The following is a 15,993-nucleotide window of genomic DNA, read 5'->3' on the forward strand; positions in this document are numbered from 1 at the left end:
TGTTCATCGATTTTGCTCGAGCGGGCCCAGTAACGTCTCCATTGTGAGACTTGTTGTTACTGCGTTTGGCATATCGAATACGTCACGGGTAGCTTGCCAGGCTTTGCCGTGTAGGTGAGATCCTCTCGATAGCTTGCCGGGCTCTTCGAGAGGGGCGGAGGAATCAAACTCGGGTCAGCCGGGTTGGCCGAGAGCAAGGCAAATGCCCTACCCACTGTGCTATCACTCCAGCCCTTGGTACTCTTGGTTTATAATTCATGGCCAAGAGGCTATTACCATTATACTATCTAATTCCTTTTTATGTTTCTCAATATACCACAGATGAGTATGTTAACCTGTAGCACTGCACTGTCAGCACTGTTATCCCATTGTTTATCGATTTGCTCGAGCGGGCACCAGTAACGTCTCTATTGTAAGACTTGTTACTGTGTTTGGCATATCGAATAAGTCATGGGTAGCTTGCCAGGCTTTGCCATGCTGATGGGATAGTCTTGGTAGTTAGCCATGCTCTCTGAGGTGGATGGAAGAATTGAACCCGGACGTCCAATCTGGGTGGGCTGCGTGCAAGGCAAACACCCTACCCTCTGTGCTATCGCTCCAGCCCAAATTTAATGCACGGTCACTGTCCTCCCGTCGTTCATCGATTTTGCTCGAGCGGGCCCAGTAACGGCTCCATTGTGACACTTGTTACTGTGTTTGGCATATGGGATATGTCATGGGGAGCTTGCCAGGCTTTTTCGTGTGGGCAAGATACTCTTGGTAGCTTGCCGGGCTCTCCGAGAGGGGTGGAGGAATCGAACTCGGGTTGGCCATATTGGCCACTTGCAAGGCAAATGCCCTACCCGCTGTGCTATCGCTCCAGCCCAATTTAATGCAATATATATATATATAATGCTTAATGCAATATATTTTGTTTATTTTTTGAAACATATTTTAGATGCGAGAACTGAAAATTAAGTTATGTAAATGAGAATAGGTATTATACTACATTGTATTAAATGACTTAAATTTCATGATTTGCGTAGGTTAAAGTCATATGTCAATGAATCACTACAAACTGACTTTTGTTGGTTTATTTTTTGATAATTATATTTGTCAGTTTTTAAGTTGTGCTGAATCAAATTGAATGAAATAAATTTGTTATATGCCTGCCAAGGGGGAAAGGCTGGGTATGGCAGGGAACCTGGGGATACTGGTGGAGGGAAGGGGACATTGGTGGTGGGACTGATATTGAAACATTGTATGCCTGAAACAACTCTATTATGAACAGCTTTGTAAAAAATCAAGTAAACTTAATTTAAAATCTTTATTAAAAACCCAGAACAAAACAGAGACTTAAGAAAACTAGTGGCTTTCTTAATATAACAGAGTCTAAGCCTTAACCTTTAATTTAGTTCTAATTTGTGAAATGTTTTACAAGTTTAAGGGATCTGTATCTGATTTTATTTTGAATGATTATTTCATGCATGTATATGAAAATTTAAGTAATAAGAACTTATATAGATAATCAGGATCTACCCCCTGAACCCAGTCATAAGATCATCAGGCAAAAAATGACACTTATTAATTGCTCACTTCTTGGTGAGCAAATAAAACTTATGTTGTGTATGTTGTCCTATCAGTAGAGCTTATGCCGTAGGGCAGGAGAAAAGACTTATAAATCATTATCTGACAAAAAGTTTCTGAATAGACTATATAAATACCTTTTAAAGAGCTCGATAAGCAAAGAAATAACCCAATTTATAAAGATATTCCTCCCCCAACAAAACACAAAGATACGCAGATTGCAAAGAAGCCTGAGTATAGATGGTCAATTTTCTTGGTTAATTAGGGAAGCCAAAATAAAAAAACAAAATTCTTTTTTTTTTGGGGGGTGGTGGTGGTGTCACACCCAGCAATGCTCAGTATTACTCTGGCTCTGCACTCAGAGGGATGCCAGGGATCAAACCTGGGTCATCCGTGTGCAAGGCAAATGCCCTGCCTGCTATACTATTGCTCCAGTCCAACAAAAATTCTTTACCACTACACAATTATTAGGCTGTCAGATCCAAACACAGAAAATGCCCAAAACTGGCTATGTGCAACAGGAACCCTCAACTCACTTTGGCAGGAATGCCAATGGCACAGTCAGTAGGGAGACTGTGGAAGAGTTTCCACAGTCTGAAGCTAAACATAAATTTATAATACAACAAATTCATCATTGTCTGGCTATTTGCCCAATTAATTTGAAAACTTATATTTGCACAAAACCTGCATGTATGTCAATATTTATAGCAGAACATGGGCCGGAGAGATAGTACAGTGGTTAGGGTGTTTACCTTGCACACAGCCAACCAGGGTTTGATCCCAAGCATGCCATATGGTCCCCCAAGCACCGCCAGGAGTAATTTCTGAGTGCAGAACCAGGAGTAACCCCTGAGCATTGCTGGGTGTGGCCCAAAAAGCAAAAAATAATATTTATAATAGAATAATGTATGTGTGGACTGTATTTTGTGGCTCCCTTTCAAAGACTATAGTATTGAAAGAAATGAGGAAAAAGAAAAAGAAGCTTTCTGAAAGAAAGCTGACAACTAACTCTCTTAGCCAGATGAAGGTTCACATCATTAGTAATTAGTCAAGTTGATGTTGTGTGCATTTGATAGGGTGAATGGAAGCGACCCGGCAGCCCTGTGATCTTCTCCCTGAAATCTAGTCCTGCTCTCAACCTGTGGGATTTTCCACAGAACTGGTTGCACACCTCAAAAAAAAAAAAAAACAGAAAACAAACAAACAAACCTTTGTCAATGTCATCAAAATAAGGAAAATCTGGGAGATGCTTCTTACTGGGATTTATTGTAGTACCCTGGATGAGATCCTTGAACATTAAAAGTAGGTGATGGAAACTAAAGAAATCCAAAAAGAGCACGGAGTGTAGTAAGTGCATCAATAATGCTTCATTGGCCATTAAGATGTCCACAATAATGTAAGAAAAAATTTAAGTGGAAATTTCATGGGATATATAGGAACTCTGTGTCACCTCTTCAAGTCTGTAAGTCTAACAGTACTTGAAATTTTTTTTAAAAAAAGGTTATTTCATGCATAGTCTTCCTGTCAAGGCCTATAGAAGTGGAGAGTGGGTCTCTATAACTGAGCTTATTTGTGGGGAGGTTGTGGTGGGGGCAGGGCTGGAGAGAGGAAAGAGGGGTCTTAGGCACAGTGGGGAGGGCCTTGTCCGGTTAGGGGCCTGTAAACGTCTCCACCCCATCTGGTGCCCACTGCACTCAGGTCTCAGGGCAGAGCAAAGTATCTGTCCTAAGAGCTGGCATCCAATAACTTCCTGTGGGTAAACAGACACCAGGGCTTCAGTTACACCGCTGATATAGGAGAGTAGCCATGTATCCAAAACACAGACTCAACAACACTGAGCACATGAGATCTAAGCTGCAACCACTGGAACTTGTAATGTACCTGTCAAATTGACATGTGGGGATGGGATGGGGGTCGGGGTGGAGAATGGAATATGGGAACACTGGTGAAGGGAAGTTAACACTGGTGATGGGATTGGTGTTGAAATATTATATGACCCAAACTCCACTATCAATAACTTTGTAAATCTCAGTTCTTCTTTTTTTGTTGTTTGTTTTCTTTTGTTTTAAAAAGGGAGCTGGTGGGCTGGAGCAATAGCACAGCGGGTAGGGCGTTTGCCTTGCACGCGGCAGACCTGAGTTCCCAGGTCGATTCCCAGCATCCCATATGGTCCCCTGAGCGCCGCCAGGGATAGTTCCTGAGTGCAGAGCCAGGAATAACCCCTGTGCATTGCCGGGTGTGACCCAAAAAGAAAAAAAAAGGGAGCTGGCTCCCAAGTTTGGAGTTGCCTATTCCAAATGTAGGGGATGCTCTCAGATCCCTGTTCCTGCTGCTACTTTACAGGAATTGGAAACCTCCTCCTGGGAATCACCTTGATTCTTCATCCCTAGTGTGAGTGGAGGGTCAGGAGAGTCCCCAGGGTTCTGGCTGAGATGAGTGAGATGGGTGAGGGTGGCAGCTGGAGAAGTGAAGTGAGGAAGGAAATAGGGATGTAATGGGATGGAGCCTGAAGGTGGAGAGAAAAGGGCAGGGAAGTGTCAGCAGCTTAGTGGGTGCCTAAGAAGGGGAGTGGACTTTGATGGGGAGCACAGGGGCTCTGGCTGGAGAGCAGGAGAGTCTCTCTGTCACCTGGGAGGTCATCACAGAGGTGATGGAAAGTATAAATTATAGTTATTTTCTGTAGTTTCAGTGATAGTGTAGATGAAGGAGTGTGTAGATGAATGATAATGTAGATGAATGGAAGGAGATGGGGGCAATTGATTAGGGGCTGCAATTCTGCCAGAAGTCAGACATCCCCCTTCATTCCCCAATGCTAGATGGAGCAACATGAAAGGAACCCAAAAAAGAGGAGAGCAAAGCCTGCGCACCCTGCAGGGACGAGCCTGGCTGCAGCTGCCAATTCTGGAGTCTGCAGCAGGACTCTGCACGGGGTCTGAGCTGCAGCTTACAGCTCTGGACACCTGGCTGCTTTCTCCAGGGCATTGTTGAAAGTTTTTTTTTTTTTAAATTGTAATGTTGAATATGTCACATCAATTTCTGCTACCCTCACTGTTTTATAGGAGAAACCCACCATGTTTATCATCTATTTATCAATCTGTGACTAATTTTTCTCAAACTTTCCACCCTGGGAGGTGTACTAATAAAAACTCACTGTGTCACTCTTGGGAGGTCCCTCTGTGGTCAGGCTTGTGGCTCCAGCTCTGGGTCTCCCACCCCCACCACACACCTTGTGACAAGTTTCTAATAGTGGATCATCCTTCCTGGCCCTGTTCCTACTGTCTTTGGGTATGCATCTCATGCCATTTTCTTTATATCCCACAAATGAGTGCAATCATTTTATGTCTGTCCCTCTCCTTCTGATCATTTCACTCAGCATGACATATTTCATGTTCATCTATTTATAACCAAATTAGTAGGTTCTCTTTAAAAGTTTGAAAATGGTGAATCCACCTGGGCCTGGAGTTTTGCTTTTCAGAAGACTTTTGATTACCATTTGAATTTCTTTGATAGAGTGATAGGTCTGTTCAGGTGTTCCAAATAACCTTGGTTCAATTTTGGGAGGTTCTCCATTTCTTCTAGGTTGTCTCATTCTGTGGCATAAAGATTCTCAAAGTAAACTCTGATGATCCTTTGAATGTCTCTGGTTCTGTTGTGATGTCCTTCCTTCCATTTCTGATTCAGTTTATTAAGGTTCTTTCTCTTTTGTTTTGAGTCTTGACAGTGGTTTACTTTATTTTTACCAAAAAACCAACTCTTGGTTTCACTAATCTTTCAGATGAAAATTCACCTCTTGACACCACATCCTGTGTGCAGCAGATGTGCTGTAGCTTGAGAGGACAGTGAGAGGCAAATGACTCCTGAGGTTCAGAGATGGAGACACACAGGAAAAATGAGATGTGAATGTGTGTTCAAGAAAACAGGCAACCTCCTCCACAGAAGTAACAAATAAAAAGATGGGGCTTAGGAGAACTCCGCGACCACTTACACTGACCAGCACAGAAGCCCTCACTGCTCACAGTCCTGGGACAGGATGAGGCCCAGGTGTGACCTGAGTCTGTATGATAAAGGTCCTGATAGGAGAAGGTGCTACTGAGGGACCAGGAAAAGGAAGAGAAAAAATGACTCAGACTGAGTGATGACATCAAAGCCCGCAATGACTGAGACAGACTGGGCACAGGTTCTGTCCCCACTCACCTCACAGCCTCTCCTGTCCCACCTATGACAGACTCAAACAAATAACATACATGTATCTTGGGAAGGTCTCAGAATTTCCATTATTCCCTCTCAAATTTTAGGGATATCCTTTATTAACCTCTCAATTCCATAAAATAAGAATTAGTAAAAAAACCCTGCAAATTCTTTATTCATTTATAAAAGGGAGAAATATTATTCAGGAAAACAGGAAGCCAACCCAGATGGAGATGGCCAAGTCCCACCTCTGCTTGAACAGGCTGGAGCATCAGGGTGGAGAACACAGGTAACCGTGAGGAGGCCTAGTAGCCTAGTAGCCTCACAGCATGTGATAGTACACGGACACAGTCAAGTCTCATGGCTTGAGGATATCTGAAATTATTGAGTCTGTAGTACTGTCCTCCTGTTATTCATCAATTTGCTCAAGCGGGATCCAGTAATGTCTCCATTGTGAGACTTGTTACTAATTTTGGCATATCGAATATGTCACGGGTAGCTTGCCATGCGGGCAGGATACTCTCAGTAGCTTGCTGGGCTCTCTGAGAGGGGCAGAGGCATTGAACCTGGGTCGGCCGTGTGCAAGGCAAATGCCCTACCTGTGAGGAAATTTTGCATTCCTCAACCTCATACAGAGCAGTTGTTTCACACTGCAAGAGAAAAGAATGAGGAAACTCAGGTGAGTGACAGAAGTGGCGACATCCTGAGCAAGCTCCCAGCAGCCCTCTCAAAGAACCCCAAACCCAGTCCTGTGTCCTCTGCCCAATCCCGCCCACTCCAGCCTCCAGAGTCTCACCTCTAGGGCTCCTGAGAGACTCATCAGAGCCCTGGGAACTGTGGCTATCTGAGAAGGAACAAATAGGCCAAAGTCAGAGCCCCTGGGGAGGGGGGGGTGGGACTAGAAGAGGAACCTGGGGTGTGGGAGCTCGATCTCTATCCAGGGCTCCAGGGCCCCAGCCCTGCCCACACTTACTTGCAGCCTGAGTGTACTTTCCTCATTTCTCACTTATGGTAAGGAAACATCTCAGGGAAGGTTGGGGAGAGCACTGGGTCCTGAGGCCACAGAGCAGCTCTCTAGGCCCGGACCCCAGGTAAGCCTCAGAACTCTGAAGACTGAGGATAGGACCAGGAAACACGCAGAAAGGAAACGCTCCTGGACTGACCAGCTTCTCCTGGTGGTCTGTGCTCAGCAGGGAGAGTCCCTGTGACCTGGGACCCTGGGAACCAGGTTTGTCCCCAGCTTATGGAGGTGAAAGTGTCTTTTTTTTTAGTTTTTAAAAAATTTTTAAATTATTATTGTTATTTTTTTTAGTGAAACACCATGAGGTACAGTTGTAGACTTACAAACTTTCGTGCTTGGGTTTCAGTAATACAATGATCAAGTACCCATCCCTCCACCAGTGCCCATCCTCCACCACCAATGATCCCAGTAGCCCTCTCACCCTCCCACACCATCCCCCCACCCCGCCCTGCCTCTGTGGCAGGGCATTTCTTTTGCTCTCTCTTTCCTTTAGGGTATTGTGGTTTGCAATCGAGCTATTGAGTGGCCATCATATTCGGTCTATAGTCTACTTTCAGCACACATCTTGCATCCTGAGGAATCCTCCAAACATCCTTTTCTTGGTGTTCCCTTCTCTATCTGAGTTGCCTTTTCCCCCAGCATGTGCTGCCGGCTTCCAAGCCATGGAGGAGACCTCTTGGTACTTATCAACTATTCTTGGGTGTTTGTCTCCCATACTGTTTCTTTATATTCTCCAGATGAGTGCAGTCTTTCTATGTCTGTCTCTCTCTTTCTGGCTCATTTTCACTTAGCATGATACTTTCCATGTAGATCCACTTGTGTATAAATTTCATGACTTCATCTTTTCTAACAGCTGCATAGTATTCCATTGTGTAGATGTACCAAAGTTTCTTTAACCAGTCATCTGTTCTCGGGCCCTCGGGTTTTTTTTTTCCAAATTTTGGCTATTGTGAACAGTGCAGCAATGAACATAGAAGTGCTGATGTCATTTCAACTGTACTTTTTGCCTCTCTGGGATATATTCCCAGGAGTGGTATTGCTGGGTCAAATTGGGACATCAATTTCTAATTTTTTGAGAATCGTCCATACTGTTTTCCAAGAGGCTGAACCAGTCAGCATATGGAGGTGAAAGTATCTTTCATGAGCAAATCTGAGTGGCACACACAGAGGGAGTGTGAACAACAACACAGGGGCGGGTGGTGCTCCCGCTAATGAGGCAGAAGAATTAATACAGGAGGGAGACCCCCAGAGTGGGACAAGGCTCAAGACTTGCCTTATTGGACAGGTTTTCCCCTGCCACCATCTTAGCTGAGCGCTTCCTCCTGCAGATAACAGCTTCCATCACAGCTCCAATGAGAATCAGGCCAATAACGATGCTCACGATGGGGATGATGGACTGAGAAAGGGGCTCTGGGAAGGAAGGAAGGAAGGAAGGAAGGAAGGAAGGAAGGAAAGGGTCTGAGTCCCGGGACTCAACTCTAACCCTCTAAAGCTCCCCAGAAGACTCTCTTGATTCCTGTGAGAACAGGATCTGTGTCCCATTCCCCTCCTTACCCCATCTCAGAGTGACAGGCTCTGGTAGCCCCTGGCGCTGCACATGGCAAGAGTATCTTTGCTTCTCTCCAGAAGGAACCACCACATCTGCCCACTTCTGGAAGTTTCCTTCCCCTGAAGGCCTGGTCTCCACCAGTTCTGTGTCCTGGGTCAGGTCCTCCCCATCACGATGCCAGGTCAGGGTGATCTCGGCAGGGTAGAAACCCAGAGCCCAGCACCTCAGGGTGACCTCATGGTCAGAGAAGGGATGGTGGGCTATGTGTATTTGGGGGGGGGGGGGGTTCTGAGGAGGAAGAACGAGAAAATTCACACTTTGGGTCACTTCCATAGTGAGGATGAACAGGGTAATTGGTTTGGAAGAAGGAGGCAGAAAACCCAGACTTTCTGGGTTTTTATCAAGAAATTGATAAAATCCTATTCCAAAATTCTAGAATAGGGTTTGGGTTGGAGACTCAGGTCTCTCAGGAGAAAAATGACTCTGATCCTGACCTGGGTGGAGGATGAATGTCTGAGAAAAAGTCAGATCTCTAAGGTGGTGAGAAAAATATCTAAGAAAGCTGGGAACCCAAGGAAACCAAGATCTGTTTTTGAGAAGATCTATTTCAGAGAAGGTCTCCCCTCCCAGCAGGGAGATCAGGGTCCTTCACGTTCTTTTGGCGACAGGTAGGCCTGCAGGCAAGTCTCTTTGTAGCACCGGACATTGAAACCAGGAGAGCCCCTTCCTTTCCTGGCCAGAGGAGGGGACTGTTTGGACACTAACTCCTTGTTATCTTCCCCCTTGTGGGGAGTCGGCCCCGCCCAAGGGCGTTCAGGGGTCCTCACCATCCGGGGACCGGGTACCTGCGCGCAGCAGCGTGTCCTTCCCTTTCTTCAGGTATCTGAGGAGCGAAGGCACACAGGTGTTCTCTAGGTAGTTCCTGTGGTACTCAGTCTCACCCGCCTGCTCCCATTTGCGCTGGGTGACCCAAGCCTGCGTGCCCGCCGCCACCGTCCAGGAGCTCAGGTCCTCGTTCACGGCGATGTAGTCGGCGCCGTCGTAGGCGGATTGATGGTACCCGCGCAGGAGGAGCTCGTCGGACCCCACTTCGCAGCCGGACATGCTCTGGTATGTGTGAGAGCCTGACCCGCCCCTCAAGATTAATCCCAAACCGAAAACAAAACCGGGGCCCGGTCCCCGCGGCGCCTCCCGATTAAGGGTCCGTGGCGGTGCCTCAGCCTCGGGGATGCTCGGACCCGCCTCGGGGCGACCCGGCCCGTCCCTGTGTTGGCTCGTCCCTGTCGGGCCGCGCTCACCCGCCTCGCTCTGGTTGTAGTAGCCGCGCAGGTTGCTCAGGCTCCCTCGGTAATTCTTTGCGGCGCCCTTGGCGATCCGCTTCTGCCCCTCCCAGTAGTCAGGTCCCTCCTGCTCCACCCACGGCGCCCGCGGCTCGGCCCTCGGACTCGCCGAGTCGCTGTTGAAGCGCATGAACTGCGTGTCGTTCACGTAGCCAACGGCGATGGAGCGGGGGTCCCCGCGACCGGGCCGGGAAACGACGGTGAGGAAATATCGCAGGGAGTGGGGGCCTGGGGCAGGGGTGAGACTCGGCCCAACCCGCCGCCCCGCGCGCTCCGGGGCAGAGGGACCAAGACGGGCGAGACTTAGGTTGCGGGGACAGGGCGGGAAGGGGCACATCTGCCGGGAGTCACGGAGAAGCTCCTCCTAGGGGTCAGAGTCTCCGCCCGGCCATCCACACTCCCCGCAACAAACTTCTCTCCGACCCCGCACTCACCCGTCTGTTTCAGAGCCAGCACCAGGGGGATGGTTAGGAGCCCCAAGAGCAACATTTTCAGGGTCTCAAGAGTTCTCACTACCGGGATGCGGGGGACACGCTGACTGGCTGCTCTACACAACAACACCCAATGGGAGTGAGGGTTATTATGCGTCATGAGTATCCGATCAGGGCGGATACATTGTGGTGGGTAAAGTGAAGCTTAGGAGAGACTGGAAATCGCCAGCCTTGAACTTCTGCCCCCCAACATCTTCTTGGGGACTGAGACGCTGAGAGTTAACCTGGGACATCACCCTCTCCAGTAGCATCTGCACCAGACTGTCACATTGTTTTCCCATGTCCCGCTCCCAGGACATGCATCAATTTTCTATGGTTTTTTTTTTTTAATTTTTATTAGTGAAACACCATGAGGTACAGTTGTAGACTTAGAAATTTTTGTGCTTGGGTCTCAGTTATACAATGATTGAGTACCCATCCCTCCTTAGTGCCCGTTCCCCACCTCTAATGCTCCCAGCATCCTTCCCAACCCCCCACCCCCATCCCACCCCACTCCTGTGGCAGGGCATTTTCTTTTGTTCTCTCTCTCCTTTTGGGTGCTGTGGTTTGCAAAAGAGGAATTGAGTGGCAATCATGTTAGGTCTATAGTCTACTTTCAGCATGCATCTCTCATCCTGGGAGGATCCTCCCAACACCTTTTACTTGGTCGTCTCCTCTCTATCTGAGCTGCCTTCTCCCCCAGCATGTGGAGTTGGTCTCCAAGTCGTGGAGTGAACCTCCTGGTACTTATCTCAGCTATTCTTGGGTGTTAGTCTCCCATTTTGTTACTTTATATTCCCCAGATGAAAAGATGGAAAGGTCGGACTATAGCTGAATCTCACAAAGACACTATTTATGAGAAATGGACTCGTTTCTGACATTCCATTCGCTCTCAAATGAACGAACATCTCTGAATGCAATAGTTATGTGTACCTAGGTTAAGAACTCAACACGACGAATGACCTGGCACCTGAGTTGCACAGGAGGAAGAGAGTGGCTTGGAAGGCCTTCAAGAGTGCCAAAGAAATAGCTAAGAGGACGAAGAACCTCCGGTTCCAGGCACGTCTCTTCGATCCCACCATTCTTCCTGCATTAACATACACCTCAGAGACCTGGGCCCTACAAAAACAGGATGAGAACGCTATTTGGGTCTCCCAAAGAGGAATCAAAAGAGCTATGCTTAGAGTATCACTCTTCACTCAAGTGAAAGAAAGAATCCGGAGTTCTGACCTCCATTGATGATCAAGAATCAGGGATGCAGGACATTCCCTTTTGTTCTCTCTCTCCTTTTGGGTGCTACTGTACCTCATGGTGTTTCACTTAATCACTTAATCACTTAACTTCCCGTTAGTCGTCGATTTGCTTGAGCGGGAGCCAGTAACGTCTCCATTTGTCCCTGTCGCGTGCTAGTGTAGCCCAGTGGCATCTGTTCGCTCTGGGAACATGAAGGGCCTCAAACCGATCGTTCATGATCTTGATGAAGAAGTCTGACCATCTGGTAGGTGGGCGGCCACGTGGTCTTTTGACATCCCGTGTAATCCAGTCGGTAACAGCTCTAGTCCAGCGGTCGTCTTTAAATCTCATTACGTGACCAGCCCATCTGATTTTTGACACCTTGGCAAACGAGACAGCGTCCCTGATTCTTGATCGTCGACGGATGTCGAAACTCCGGATTCTTTCTCTCATTTGAGTGAAACGTGATATTCCAAGCATAGCTCTTTCAATGCTTCTTTGGGAGACCCGAAGAGCATTCTCATCCTGTTTGCTTAGGGCCCAGGTCTCTGAGGCATATGTTAATGCAGGAAGAACAGTGGAATCAAAGAGATGTGCCCGGAGCCAGAGGTTCTTCGTCCTCTTAGCTATTTCTTCGACATTCTTGAAGGCGTTCCAAGCCTCTCTCTTCCTCCTGTGCAGCTCGGGTGCCAGGTCATTTGTCATATTGACCTCTCGACCTAGGTACACATAGCTGTTGCATTCGGAGATGGTCGTTCCATTGAGAGCGAATGGGGTGTCAGGAACGAGGCTGTTTCTCACAAACATTGTCTTCGTAAGATTCAGCTGTAGTCCTACCTTTCCACACTCACGGTCAAAGTCGGCCAGCATTTGTGCCGCTTGGCTGATGTTTGGTGTTATTAAAACAATGTCATCAGCAAAGCGGAGGTGGTGTAGTTGCCAACCATCTATCTTCACTCCCATTCCTTCCCATTCCAGTCGTCGCATGACGTTCTCGAGGGTGGCACTGAAGAGTTTCAGTGAAATGGTATCACCCTGCCGAACCCCTCTCTTGACATCAACGATCACTTCTTTGTAGAATGGTGAGATCCTGGTAGTGAATCCGCAATACAGCTCACGGAGGATCCTGATGTATTGGGCTTGAATGCCCTGATTGGCTAGGGCTTCAATGACCGCTTCCATCTCAACAGAATCAAAGGCCTTCTTTAAATCAATGAACGTTAAGCAGAGCGGCATCTTGAACTCCTGAGAAACCTCAATGAGCTTGGTTATCGTGTGGATATGGTCGATGGTGCTGAATCCTTTGTGGAACCCGGCTTGCTCGCATGTTTGTCCTTCATCTAGTGTTCTGCCAATCCTATTTAGGATGACTCGAGTGAACAACTTGTAGATGACAGACAATAGGCAGATCGGGCGATAGTTGCCAATGTCATGGATGTCTCCCTTCTTGAACAGTAGTACAGTCCTGCTGGTTTTCCATTGGGACGGAACCTTGCATTCAGACAGGTGGCGAGTGAAGAGCCGAGCCAGTGTATTGATGAGTACTGATGGCAGGTTCTTCAGGTGTTCAGGTCTGACCTTGTCTGGGCCGGGTGCTGTTTGTTTCTTTACCGATGAAATGGCGTGTCGGATTTCGGAAGGGAGAACGTTGGGAACGACATATCCATCCTGTGGAATTTGGTATGTCGGCAAGTGGACATGGCTATCGAAGAGATTTGAGTAGAAGTCATGGATAATCTTCTCCATTGCCGTTCTGGAGGATGTGATGGATCCATCAGGACGTCGGAGGGCAGTCATCTTGGTCTTGTAGTTGGCGAAGGACAGGCGGGCGTTCCGAATACTTTTCCCGGCTTCTGCCGCATCTACCAGTACTTCTACTCTTCTCTCTTTGAGGTCTTCCTTGATCGCATCTCTGTACTGCTTTGCGAGCTCGGACGTTAGATTGTGGTTGCCTGAGGCATGCGCCAAACCACGCTGGCGAATTAGCTCAAGAGTTTTCGAAGATAGGCGATTTTTTGTGGCTATCTCTCTCTTGGCGTTCCTCGCACATTCATGGAGGTGCTGAACCAGTCGATCGTATTCCTCGTCAATGTTGTCAACAATGGCAACTTCCCATGTTGCCGCAATAGTACCAAAGAGTTCCCAGTTGGTGGTCATTCTGGGAGTTCTCTTTTTGAACTTTGCAGCCCTTTCTCCCCGCTCTGTGAAGTAGAATTTTGCACAAAGGAGACGGTGGTCCGATCCCTTTCGAAATTTTGGGACAACAGCGACATCAGTCAGGCAAAACCGTCGATTGAATATGATGTGGTCTATTTCGTTGTGGAATCGTCCACCGGGTGACTCCCATGTCCATCGTTTAGATTCTGCCTTCTGGAACTATGAGTTACCAAGAATGGTCTTGGTCGACATGATGAACTCAGACAGTCTCTCACCCTGTTCGTTCCATTCTAGGCCATGGGTCCCGATGTGAAGTTCTTCAGCTGATCTTCTAGGTCCTATCTTGGCATTAAAATCACCCACAATGATCTTGTAGAAGGTGTGGTCTTCTTTATAGAACTTCTCTAGCTCCATGTAGAACTTCTCGATTTCTCCTTCATCATAATGAGATGTTGGTGTGTAGACAACGAAGATAGAAACTGCAGGCATTACTCCCACTACCCAGCCGTCGCCACACTCTAGGACGCTTTCCGGACCCGTGTGGCAACTCCGGCCGAGACCCACGCACGACTGAAGACCCACAGAACAAGCTAAGTGGAACTCTCTGAGACCTTGGACTCCAGGCTCGGCGGACCCAGGGACAGAGCTTCTCTGCTTGCTCCCGCCAACCACAGGTGACAAAGGGATTCTAATCAGGAGCCCCACCCTACCCTGCCCTGTCTGCTTCCATCAACCACCCAGGGATCGAATTGCGCACAGGAGACCCACCCTACCCAGATAAATACCCCACTGGCAGACTTCCACTACTCCCACTACCCAGCTGTCGCCACACTCCAGGACGCTTTCTGGACCCGCGCGGCCGCAAAGCAGCCACGCGACACATCATAAGACATTAAATACCCATTTTCCGGAATTGTCATACTGTATTTGATAGGGTTCAAATATGGTAACACCTACAAGGGTAATTAGAGGTCTCCCCAAAAGCCTCTATCCCTCTCGGAAAGACTGTCAAGCTACCGAGAGTATTCCACCCGCACGGAAGAGCCTGGCAAGCTATCCGTTGTGTATTCGATATGCCAAAACCAGTAACTACAACTGGTCTCATTCACCTGACCCTGAAGGCTTCACCGACATGGCAGCACTGAGAAAGATGAGAAAGGAGAGGAAGGTCGACCTAGGCTGCCACAACGAAGGAAGACAAAAATGATCGTCTGTACTTTCAATGCACGTACGCTAGCATCAGATGCATCCATTGAGGACCTGATGGTACAAGCGCGAATGATCAAGTACGACATCATTGGTCTGACCGAGACAAGAAGGCACGAATCTCACCATGCCGTTTTCGATACTGGAGAAGAATTTTTCCCCGGAACATGCGATAAAAGAGGTGTTGGAGGCGTCGGTGTCCTTGTCAACACAAACTTGGTCAAGAGCATTGATTCATTCGAATGCCTAACAACCCGTATTGGACGTTTACATTTGAATAGATGTGGCTCACATGGTGTTTCAGTAATAAAAATTAAGAAAAGAAAAGAAAATGTTATATTACCACGACAAAAAAAAAAAAAGGAACCAGGGACGCTGTCTCATTTGCCAAGGCGTCAAAAATCAGATTGGCTGGACACATAGAGATTTGGAGACGACCGCTGGCCTAAGGCTGCTACTGACTGGATTCCACAGGACGTCAAAAGATCCGCCCACCTACGAGATGGTCAGACTTCTTCATCAAGACCCTGATGACCGGTTTGAGGCTCTTCATCTCCCTGGAGCGAGCAGATGCCACTGGGCTACACTAGAAAGTGACAGGGACGAATGAAGACGTTACTGGCGACCACTCGAGCAACTAGAAATGTAATGGGATGTCAAGAGATCAAGTGATCAAGAGAGAGTTCCTTGATAGGAAGCACAATTCAGACTGAGTTGTCTTTCAGCGCTATGGCCACATGGGGGTGGCTCTGCTCTGCTTGGTGCTACTTTGAAGTGGCAGGGGGTCTGATTTAGGATGAGAGGCTGACCTGGAGGAGGATATCCATGGGATGAAGGTGTCTTCAGAGTAGTCCTGGGTTCAGGATCTGGAGCCGGGTAGAGAGTTGCAGAAGGGAAACTTCTGGGATTTTGTTCTGTGTCTGAGGTTTCGTCATGTCCCCAGAACCTCTTGATGTCAAACCTAGAAACTACAAGGTAACTTTCCTTTCACTCCCTGTTCCTTTTCTTAGGAACATTCTTCATCTTTTATCACTACCACATTTGCATAGCTAATAAATCCATGTCAGGACAGTATCACGAAATTCCACACTATATATGGATGTTACTGTTTTCTTTTTTCTCCTAGGATCCTACCCCAGGATCATGCACCCCAAGTGAAGTCCCAGTCATGTCTGCCAAAGGCACCTCCGACTGAGTCGGGTCTCAGACTCCCCTTATCTTGGATATGTGGCATTTTAAGGAGGATGCTTTGCTATACATCGG

At 47.6% G+C, this 15,993-nt stretch overlaps 1 protein-coding gene and 1 pseudogene across 1 annotated transcript in view; one reads left to right on the forward strand and one right to left on the reverse strand.

The window, feature by feature from the left end:
• The window catches only part of LOC130035468 (patr class I histocompatibility antigen, A-2 alpha chain-like), a 44,617-nt gene that overhangs the window by 14,104 nt on the left and 14,520 nt on the right, over positions 1–15,993 (forward strand). The gene's annotated exons all lie outside the window — the stretch shown is intronic.
• On the reverse strand, positions 6,400–14,673 carry LOC130035810 (patr class I histocompatibility antigen, B-2 alpha chain-like; annotated as a pseudogene).

Source organism: Sorex fumeus, unplaced genomic scaffold (assembly GCF_029834395.1).
Source record: "Sorex fumeus unplaced genomic scaffold, SorFum_2.1 ptg000063l, whole genome shotgun sequence".
NCBI classification, from domain to species: domain Eukaryota; kingdom Metazoa; phylum Chordata; class Mammalia; order Eulipotyphla; family Soricidae; genus Sorex; species Sorex fumeus.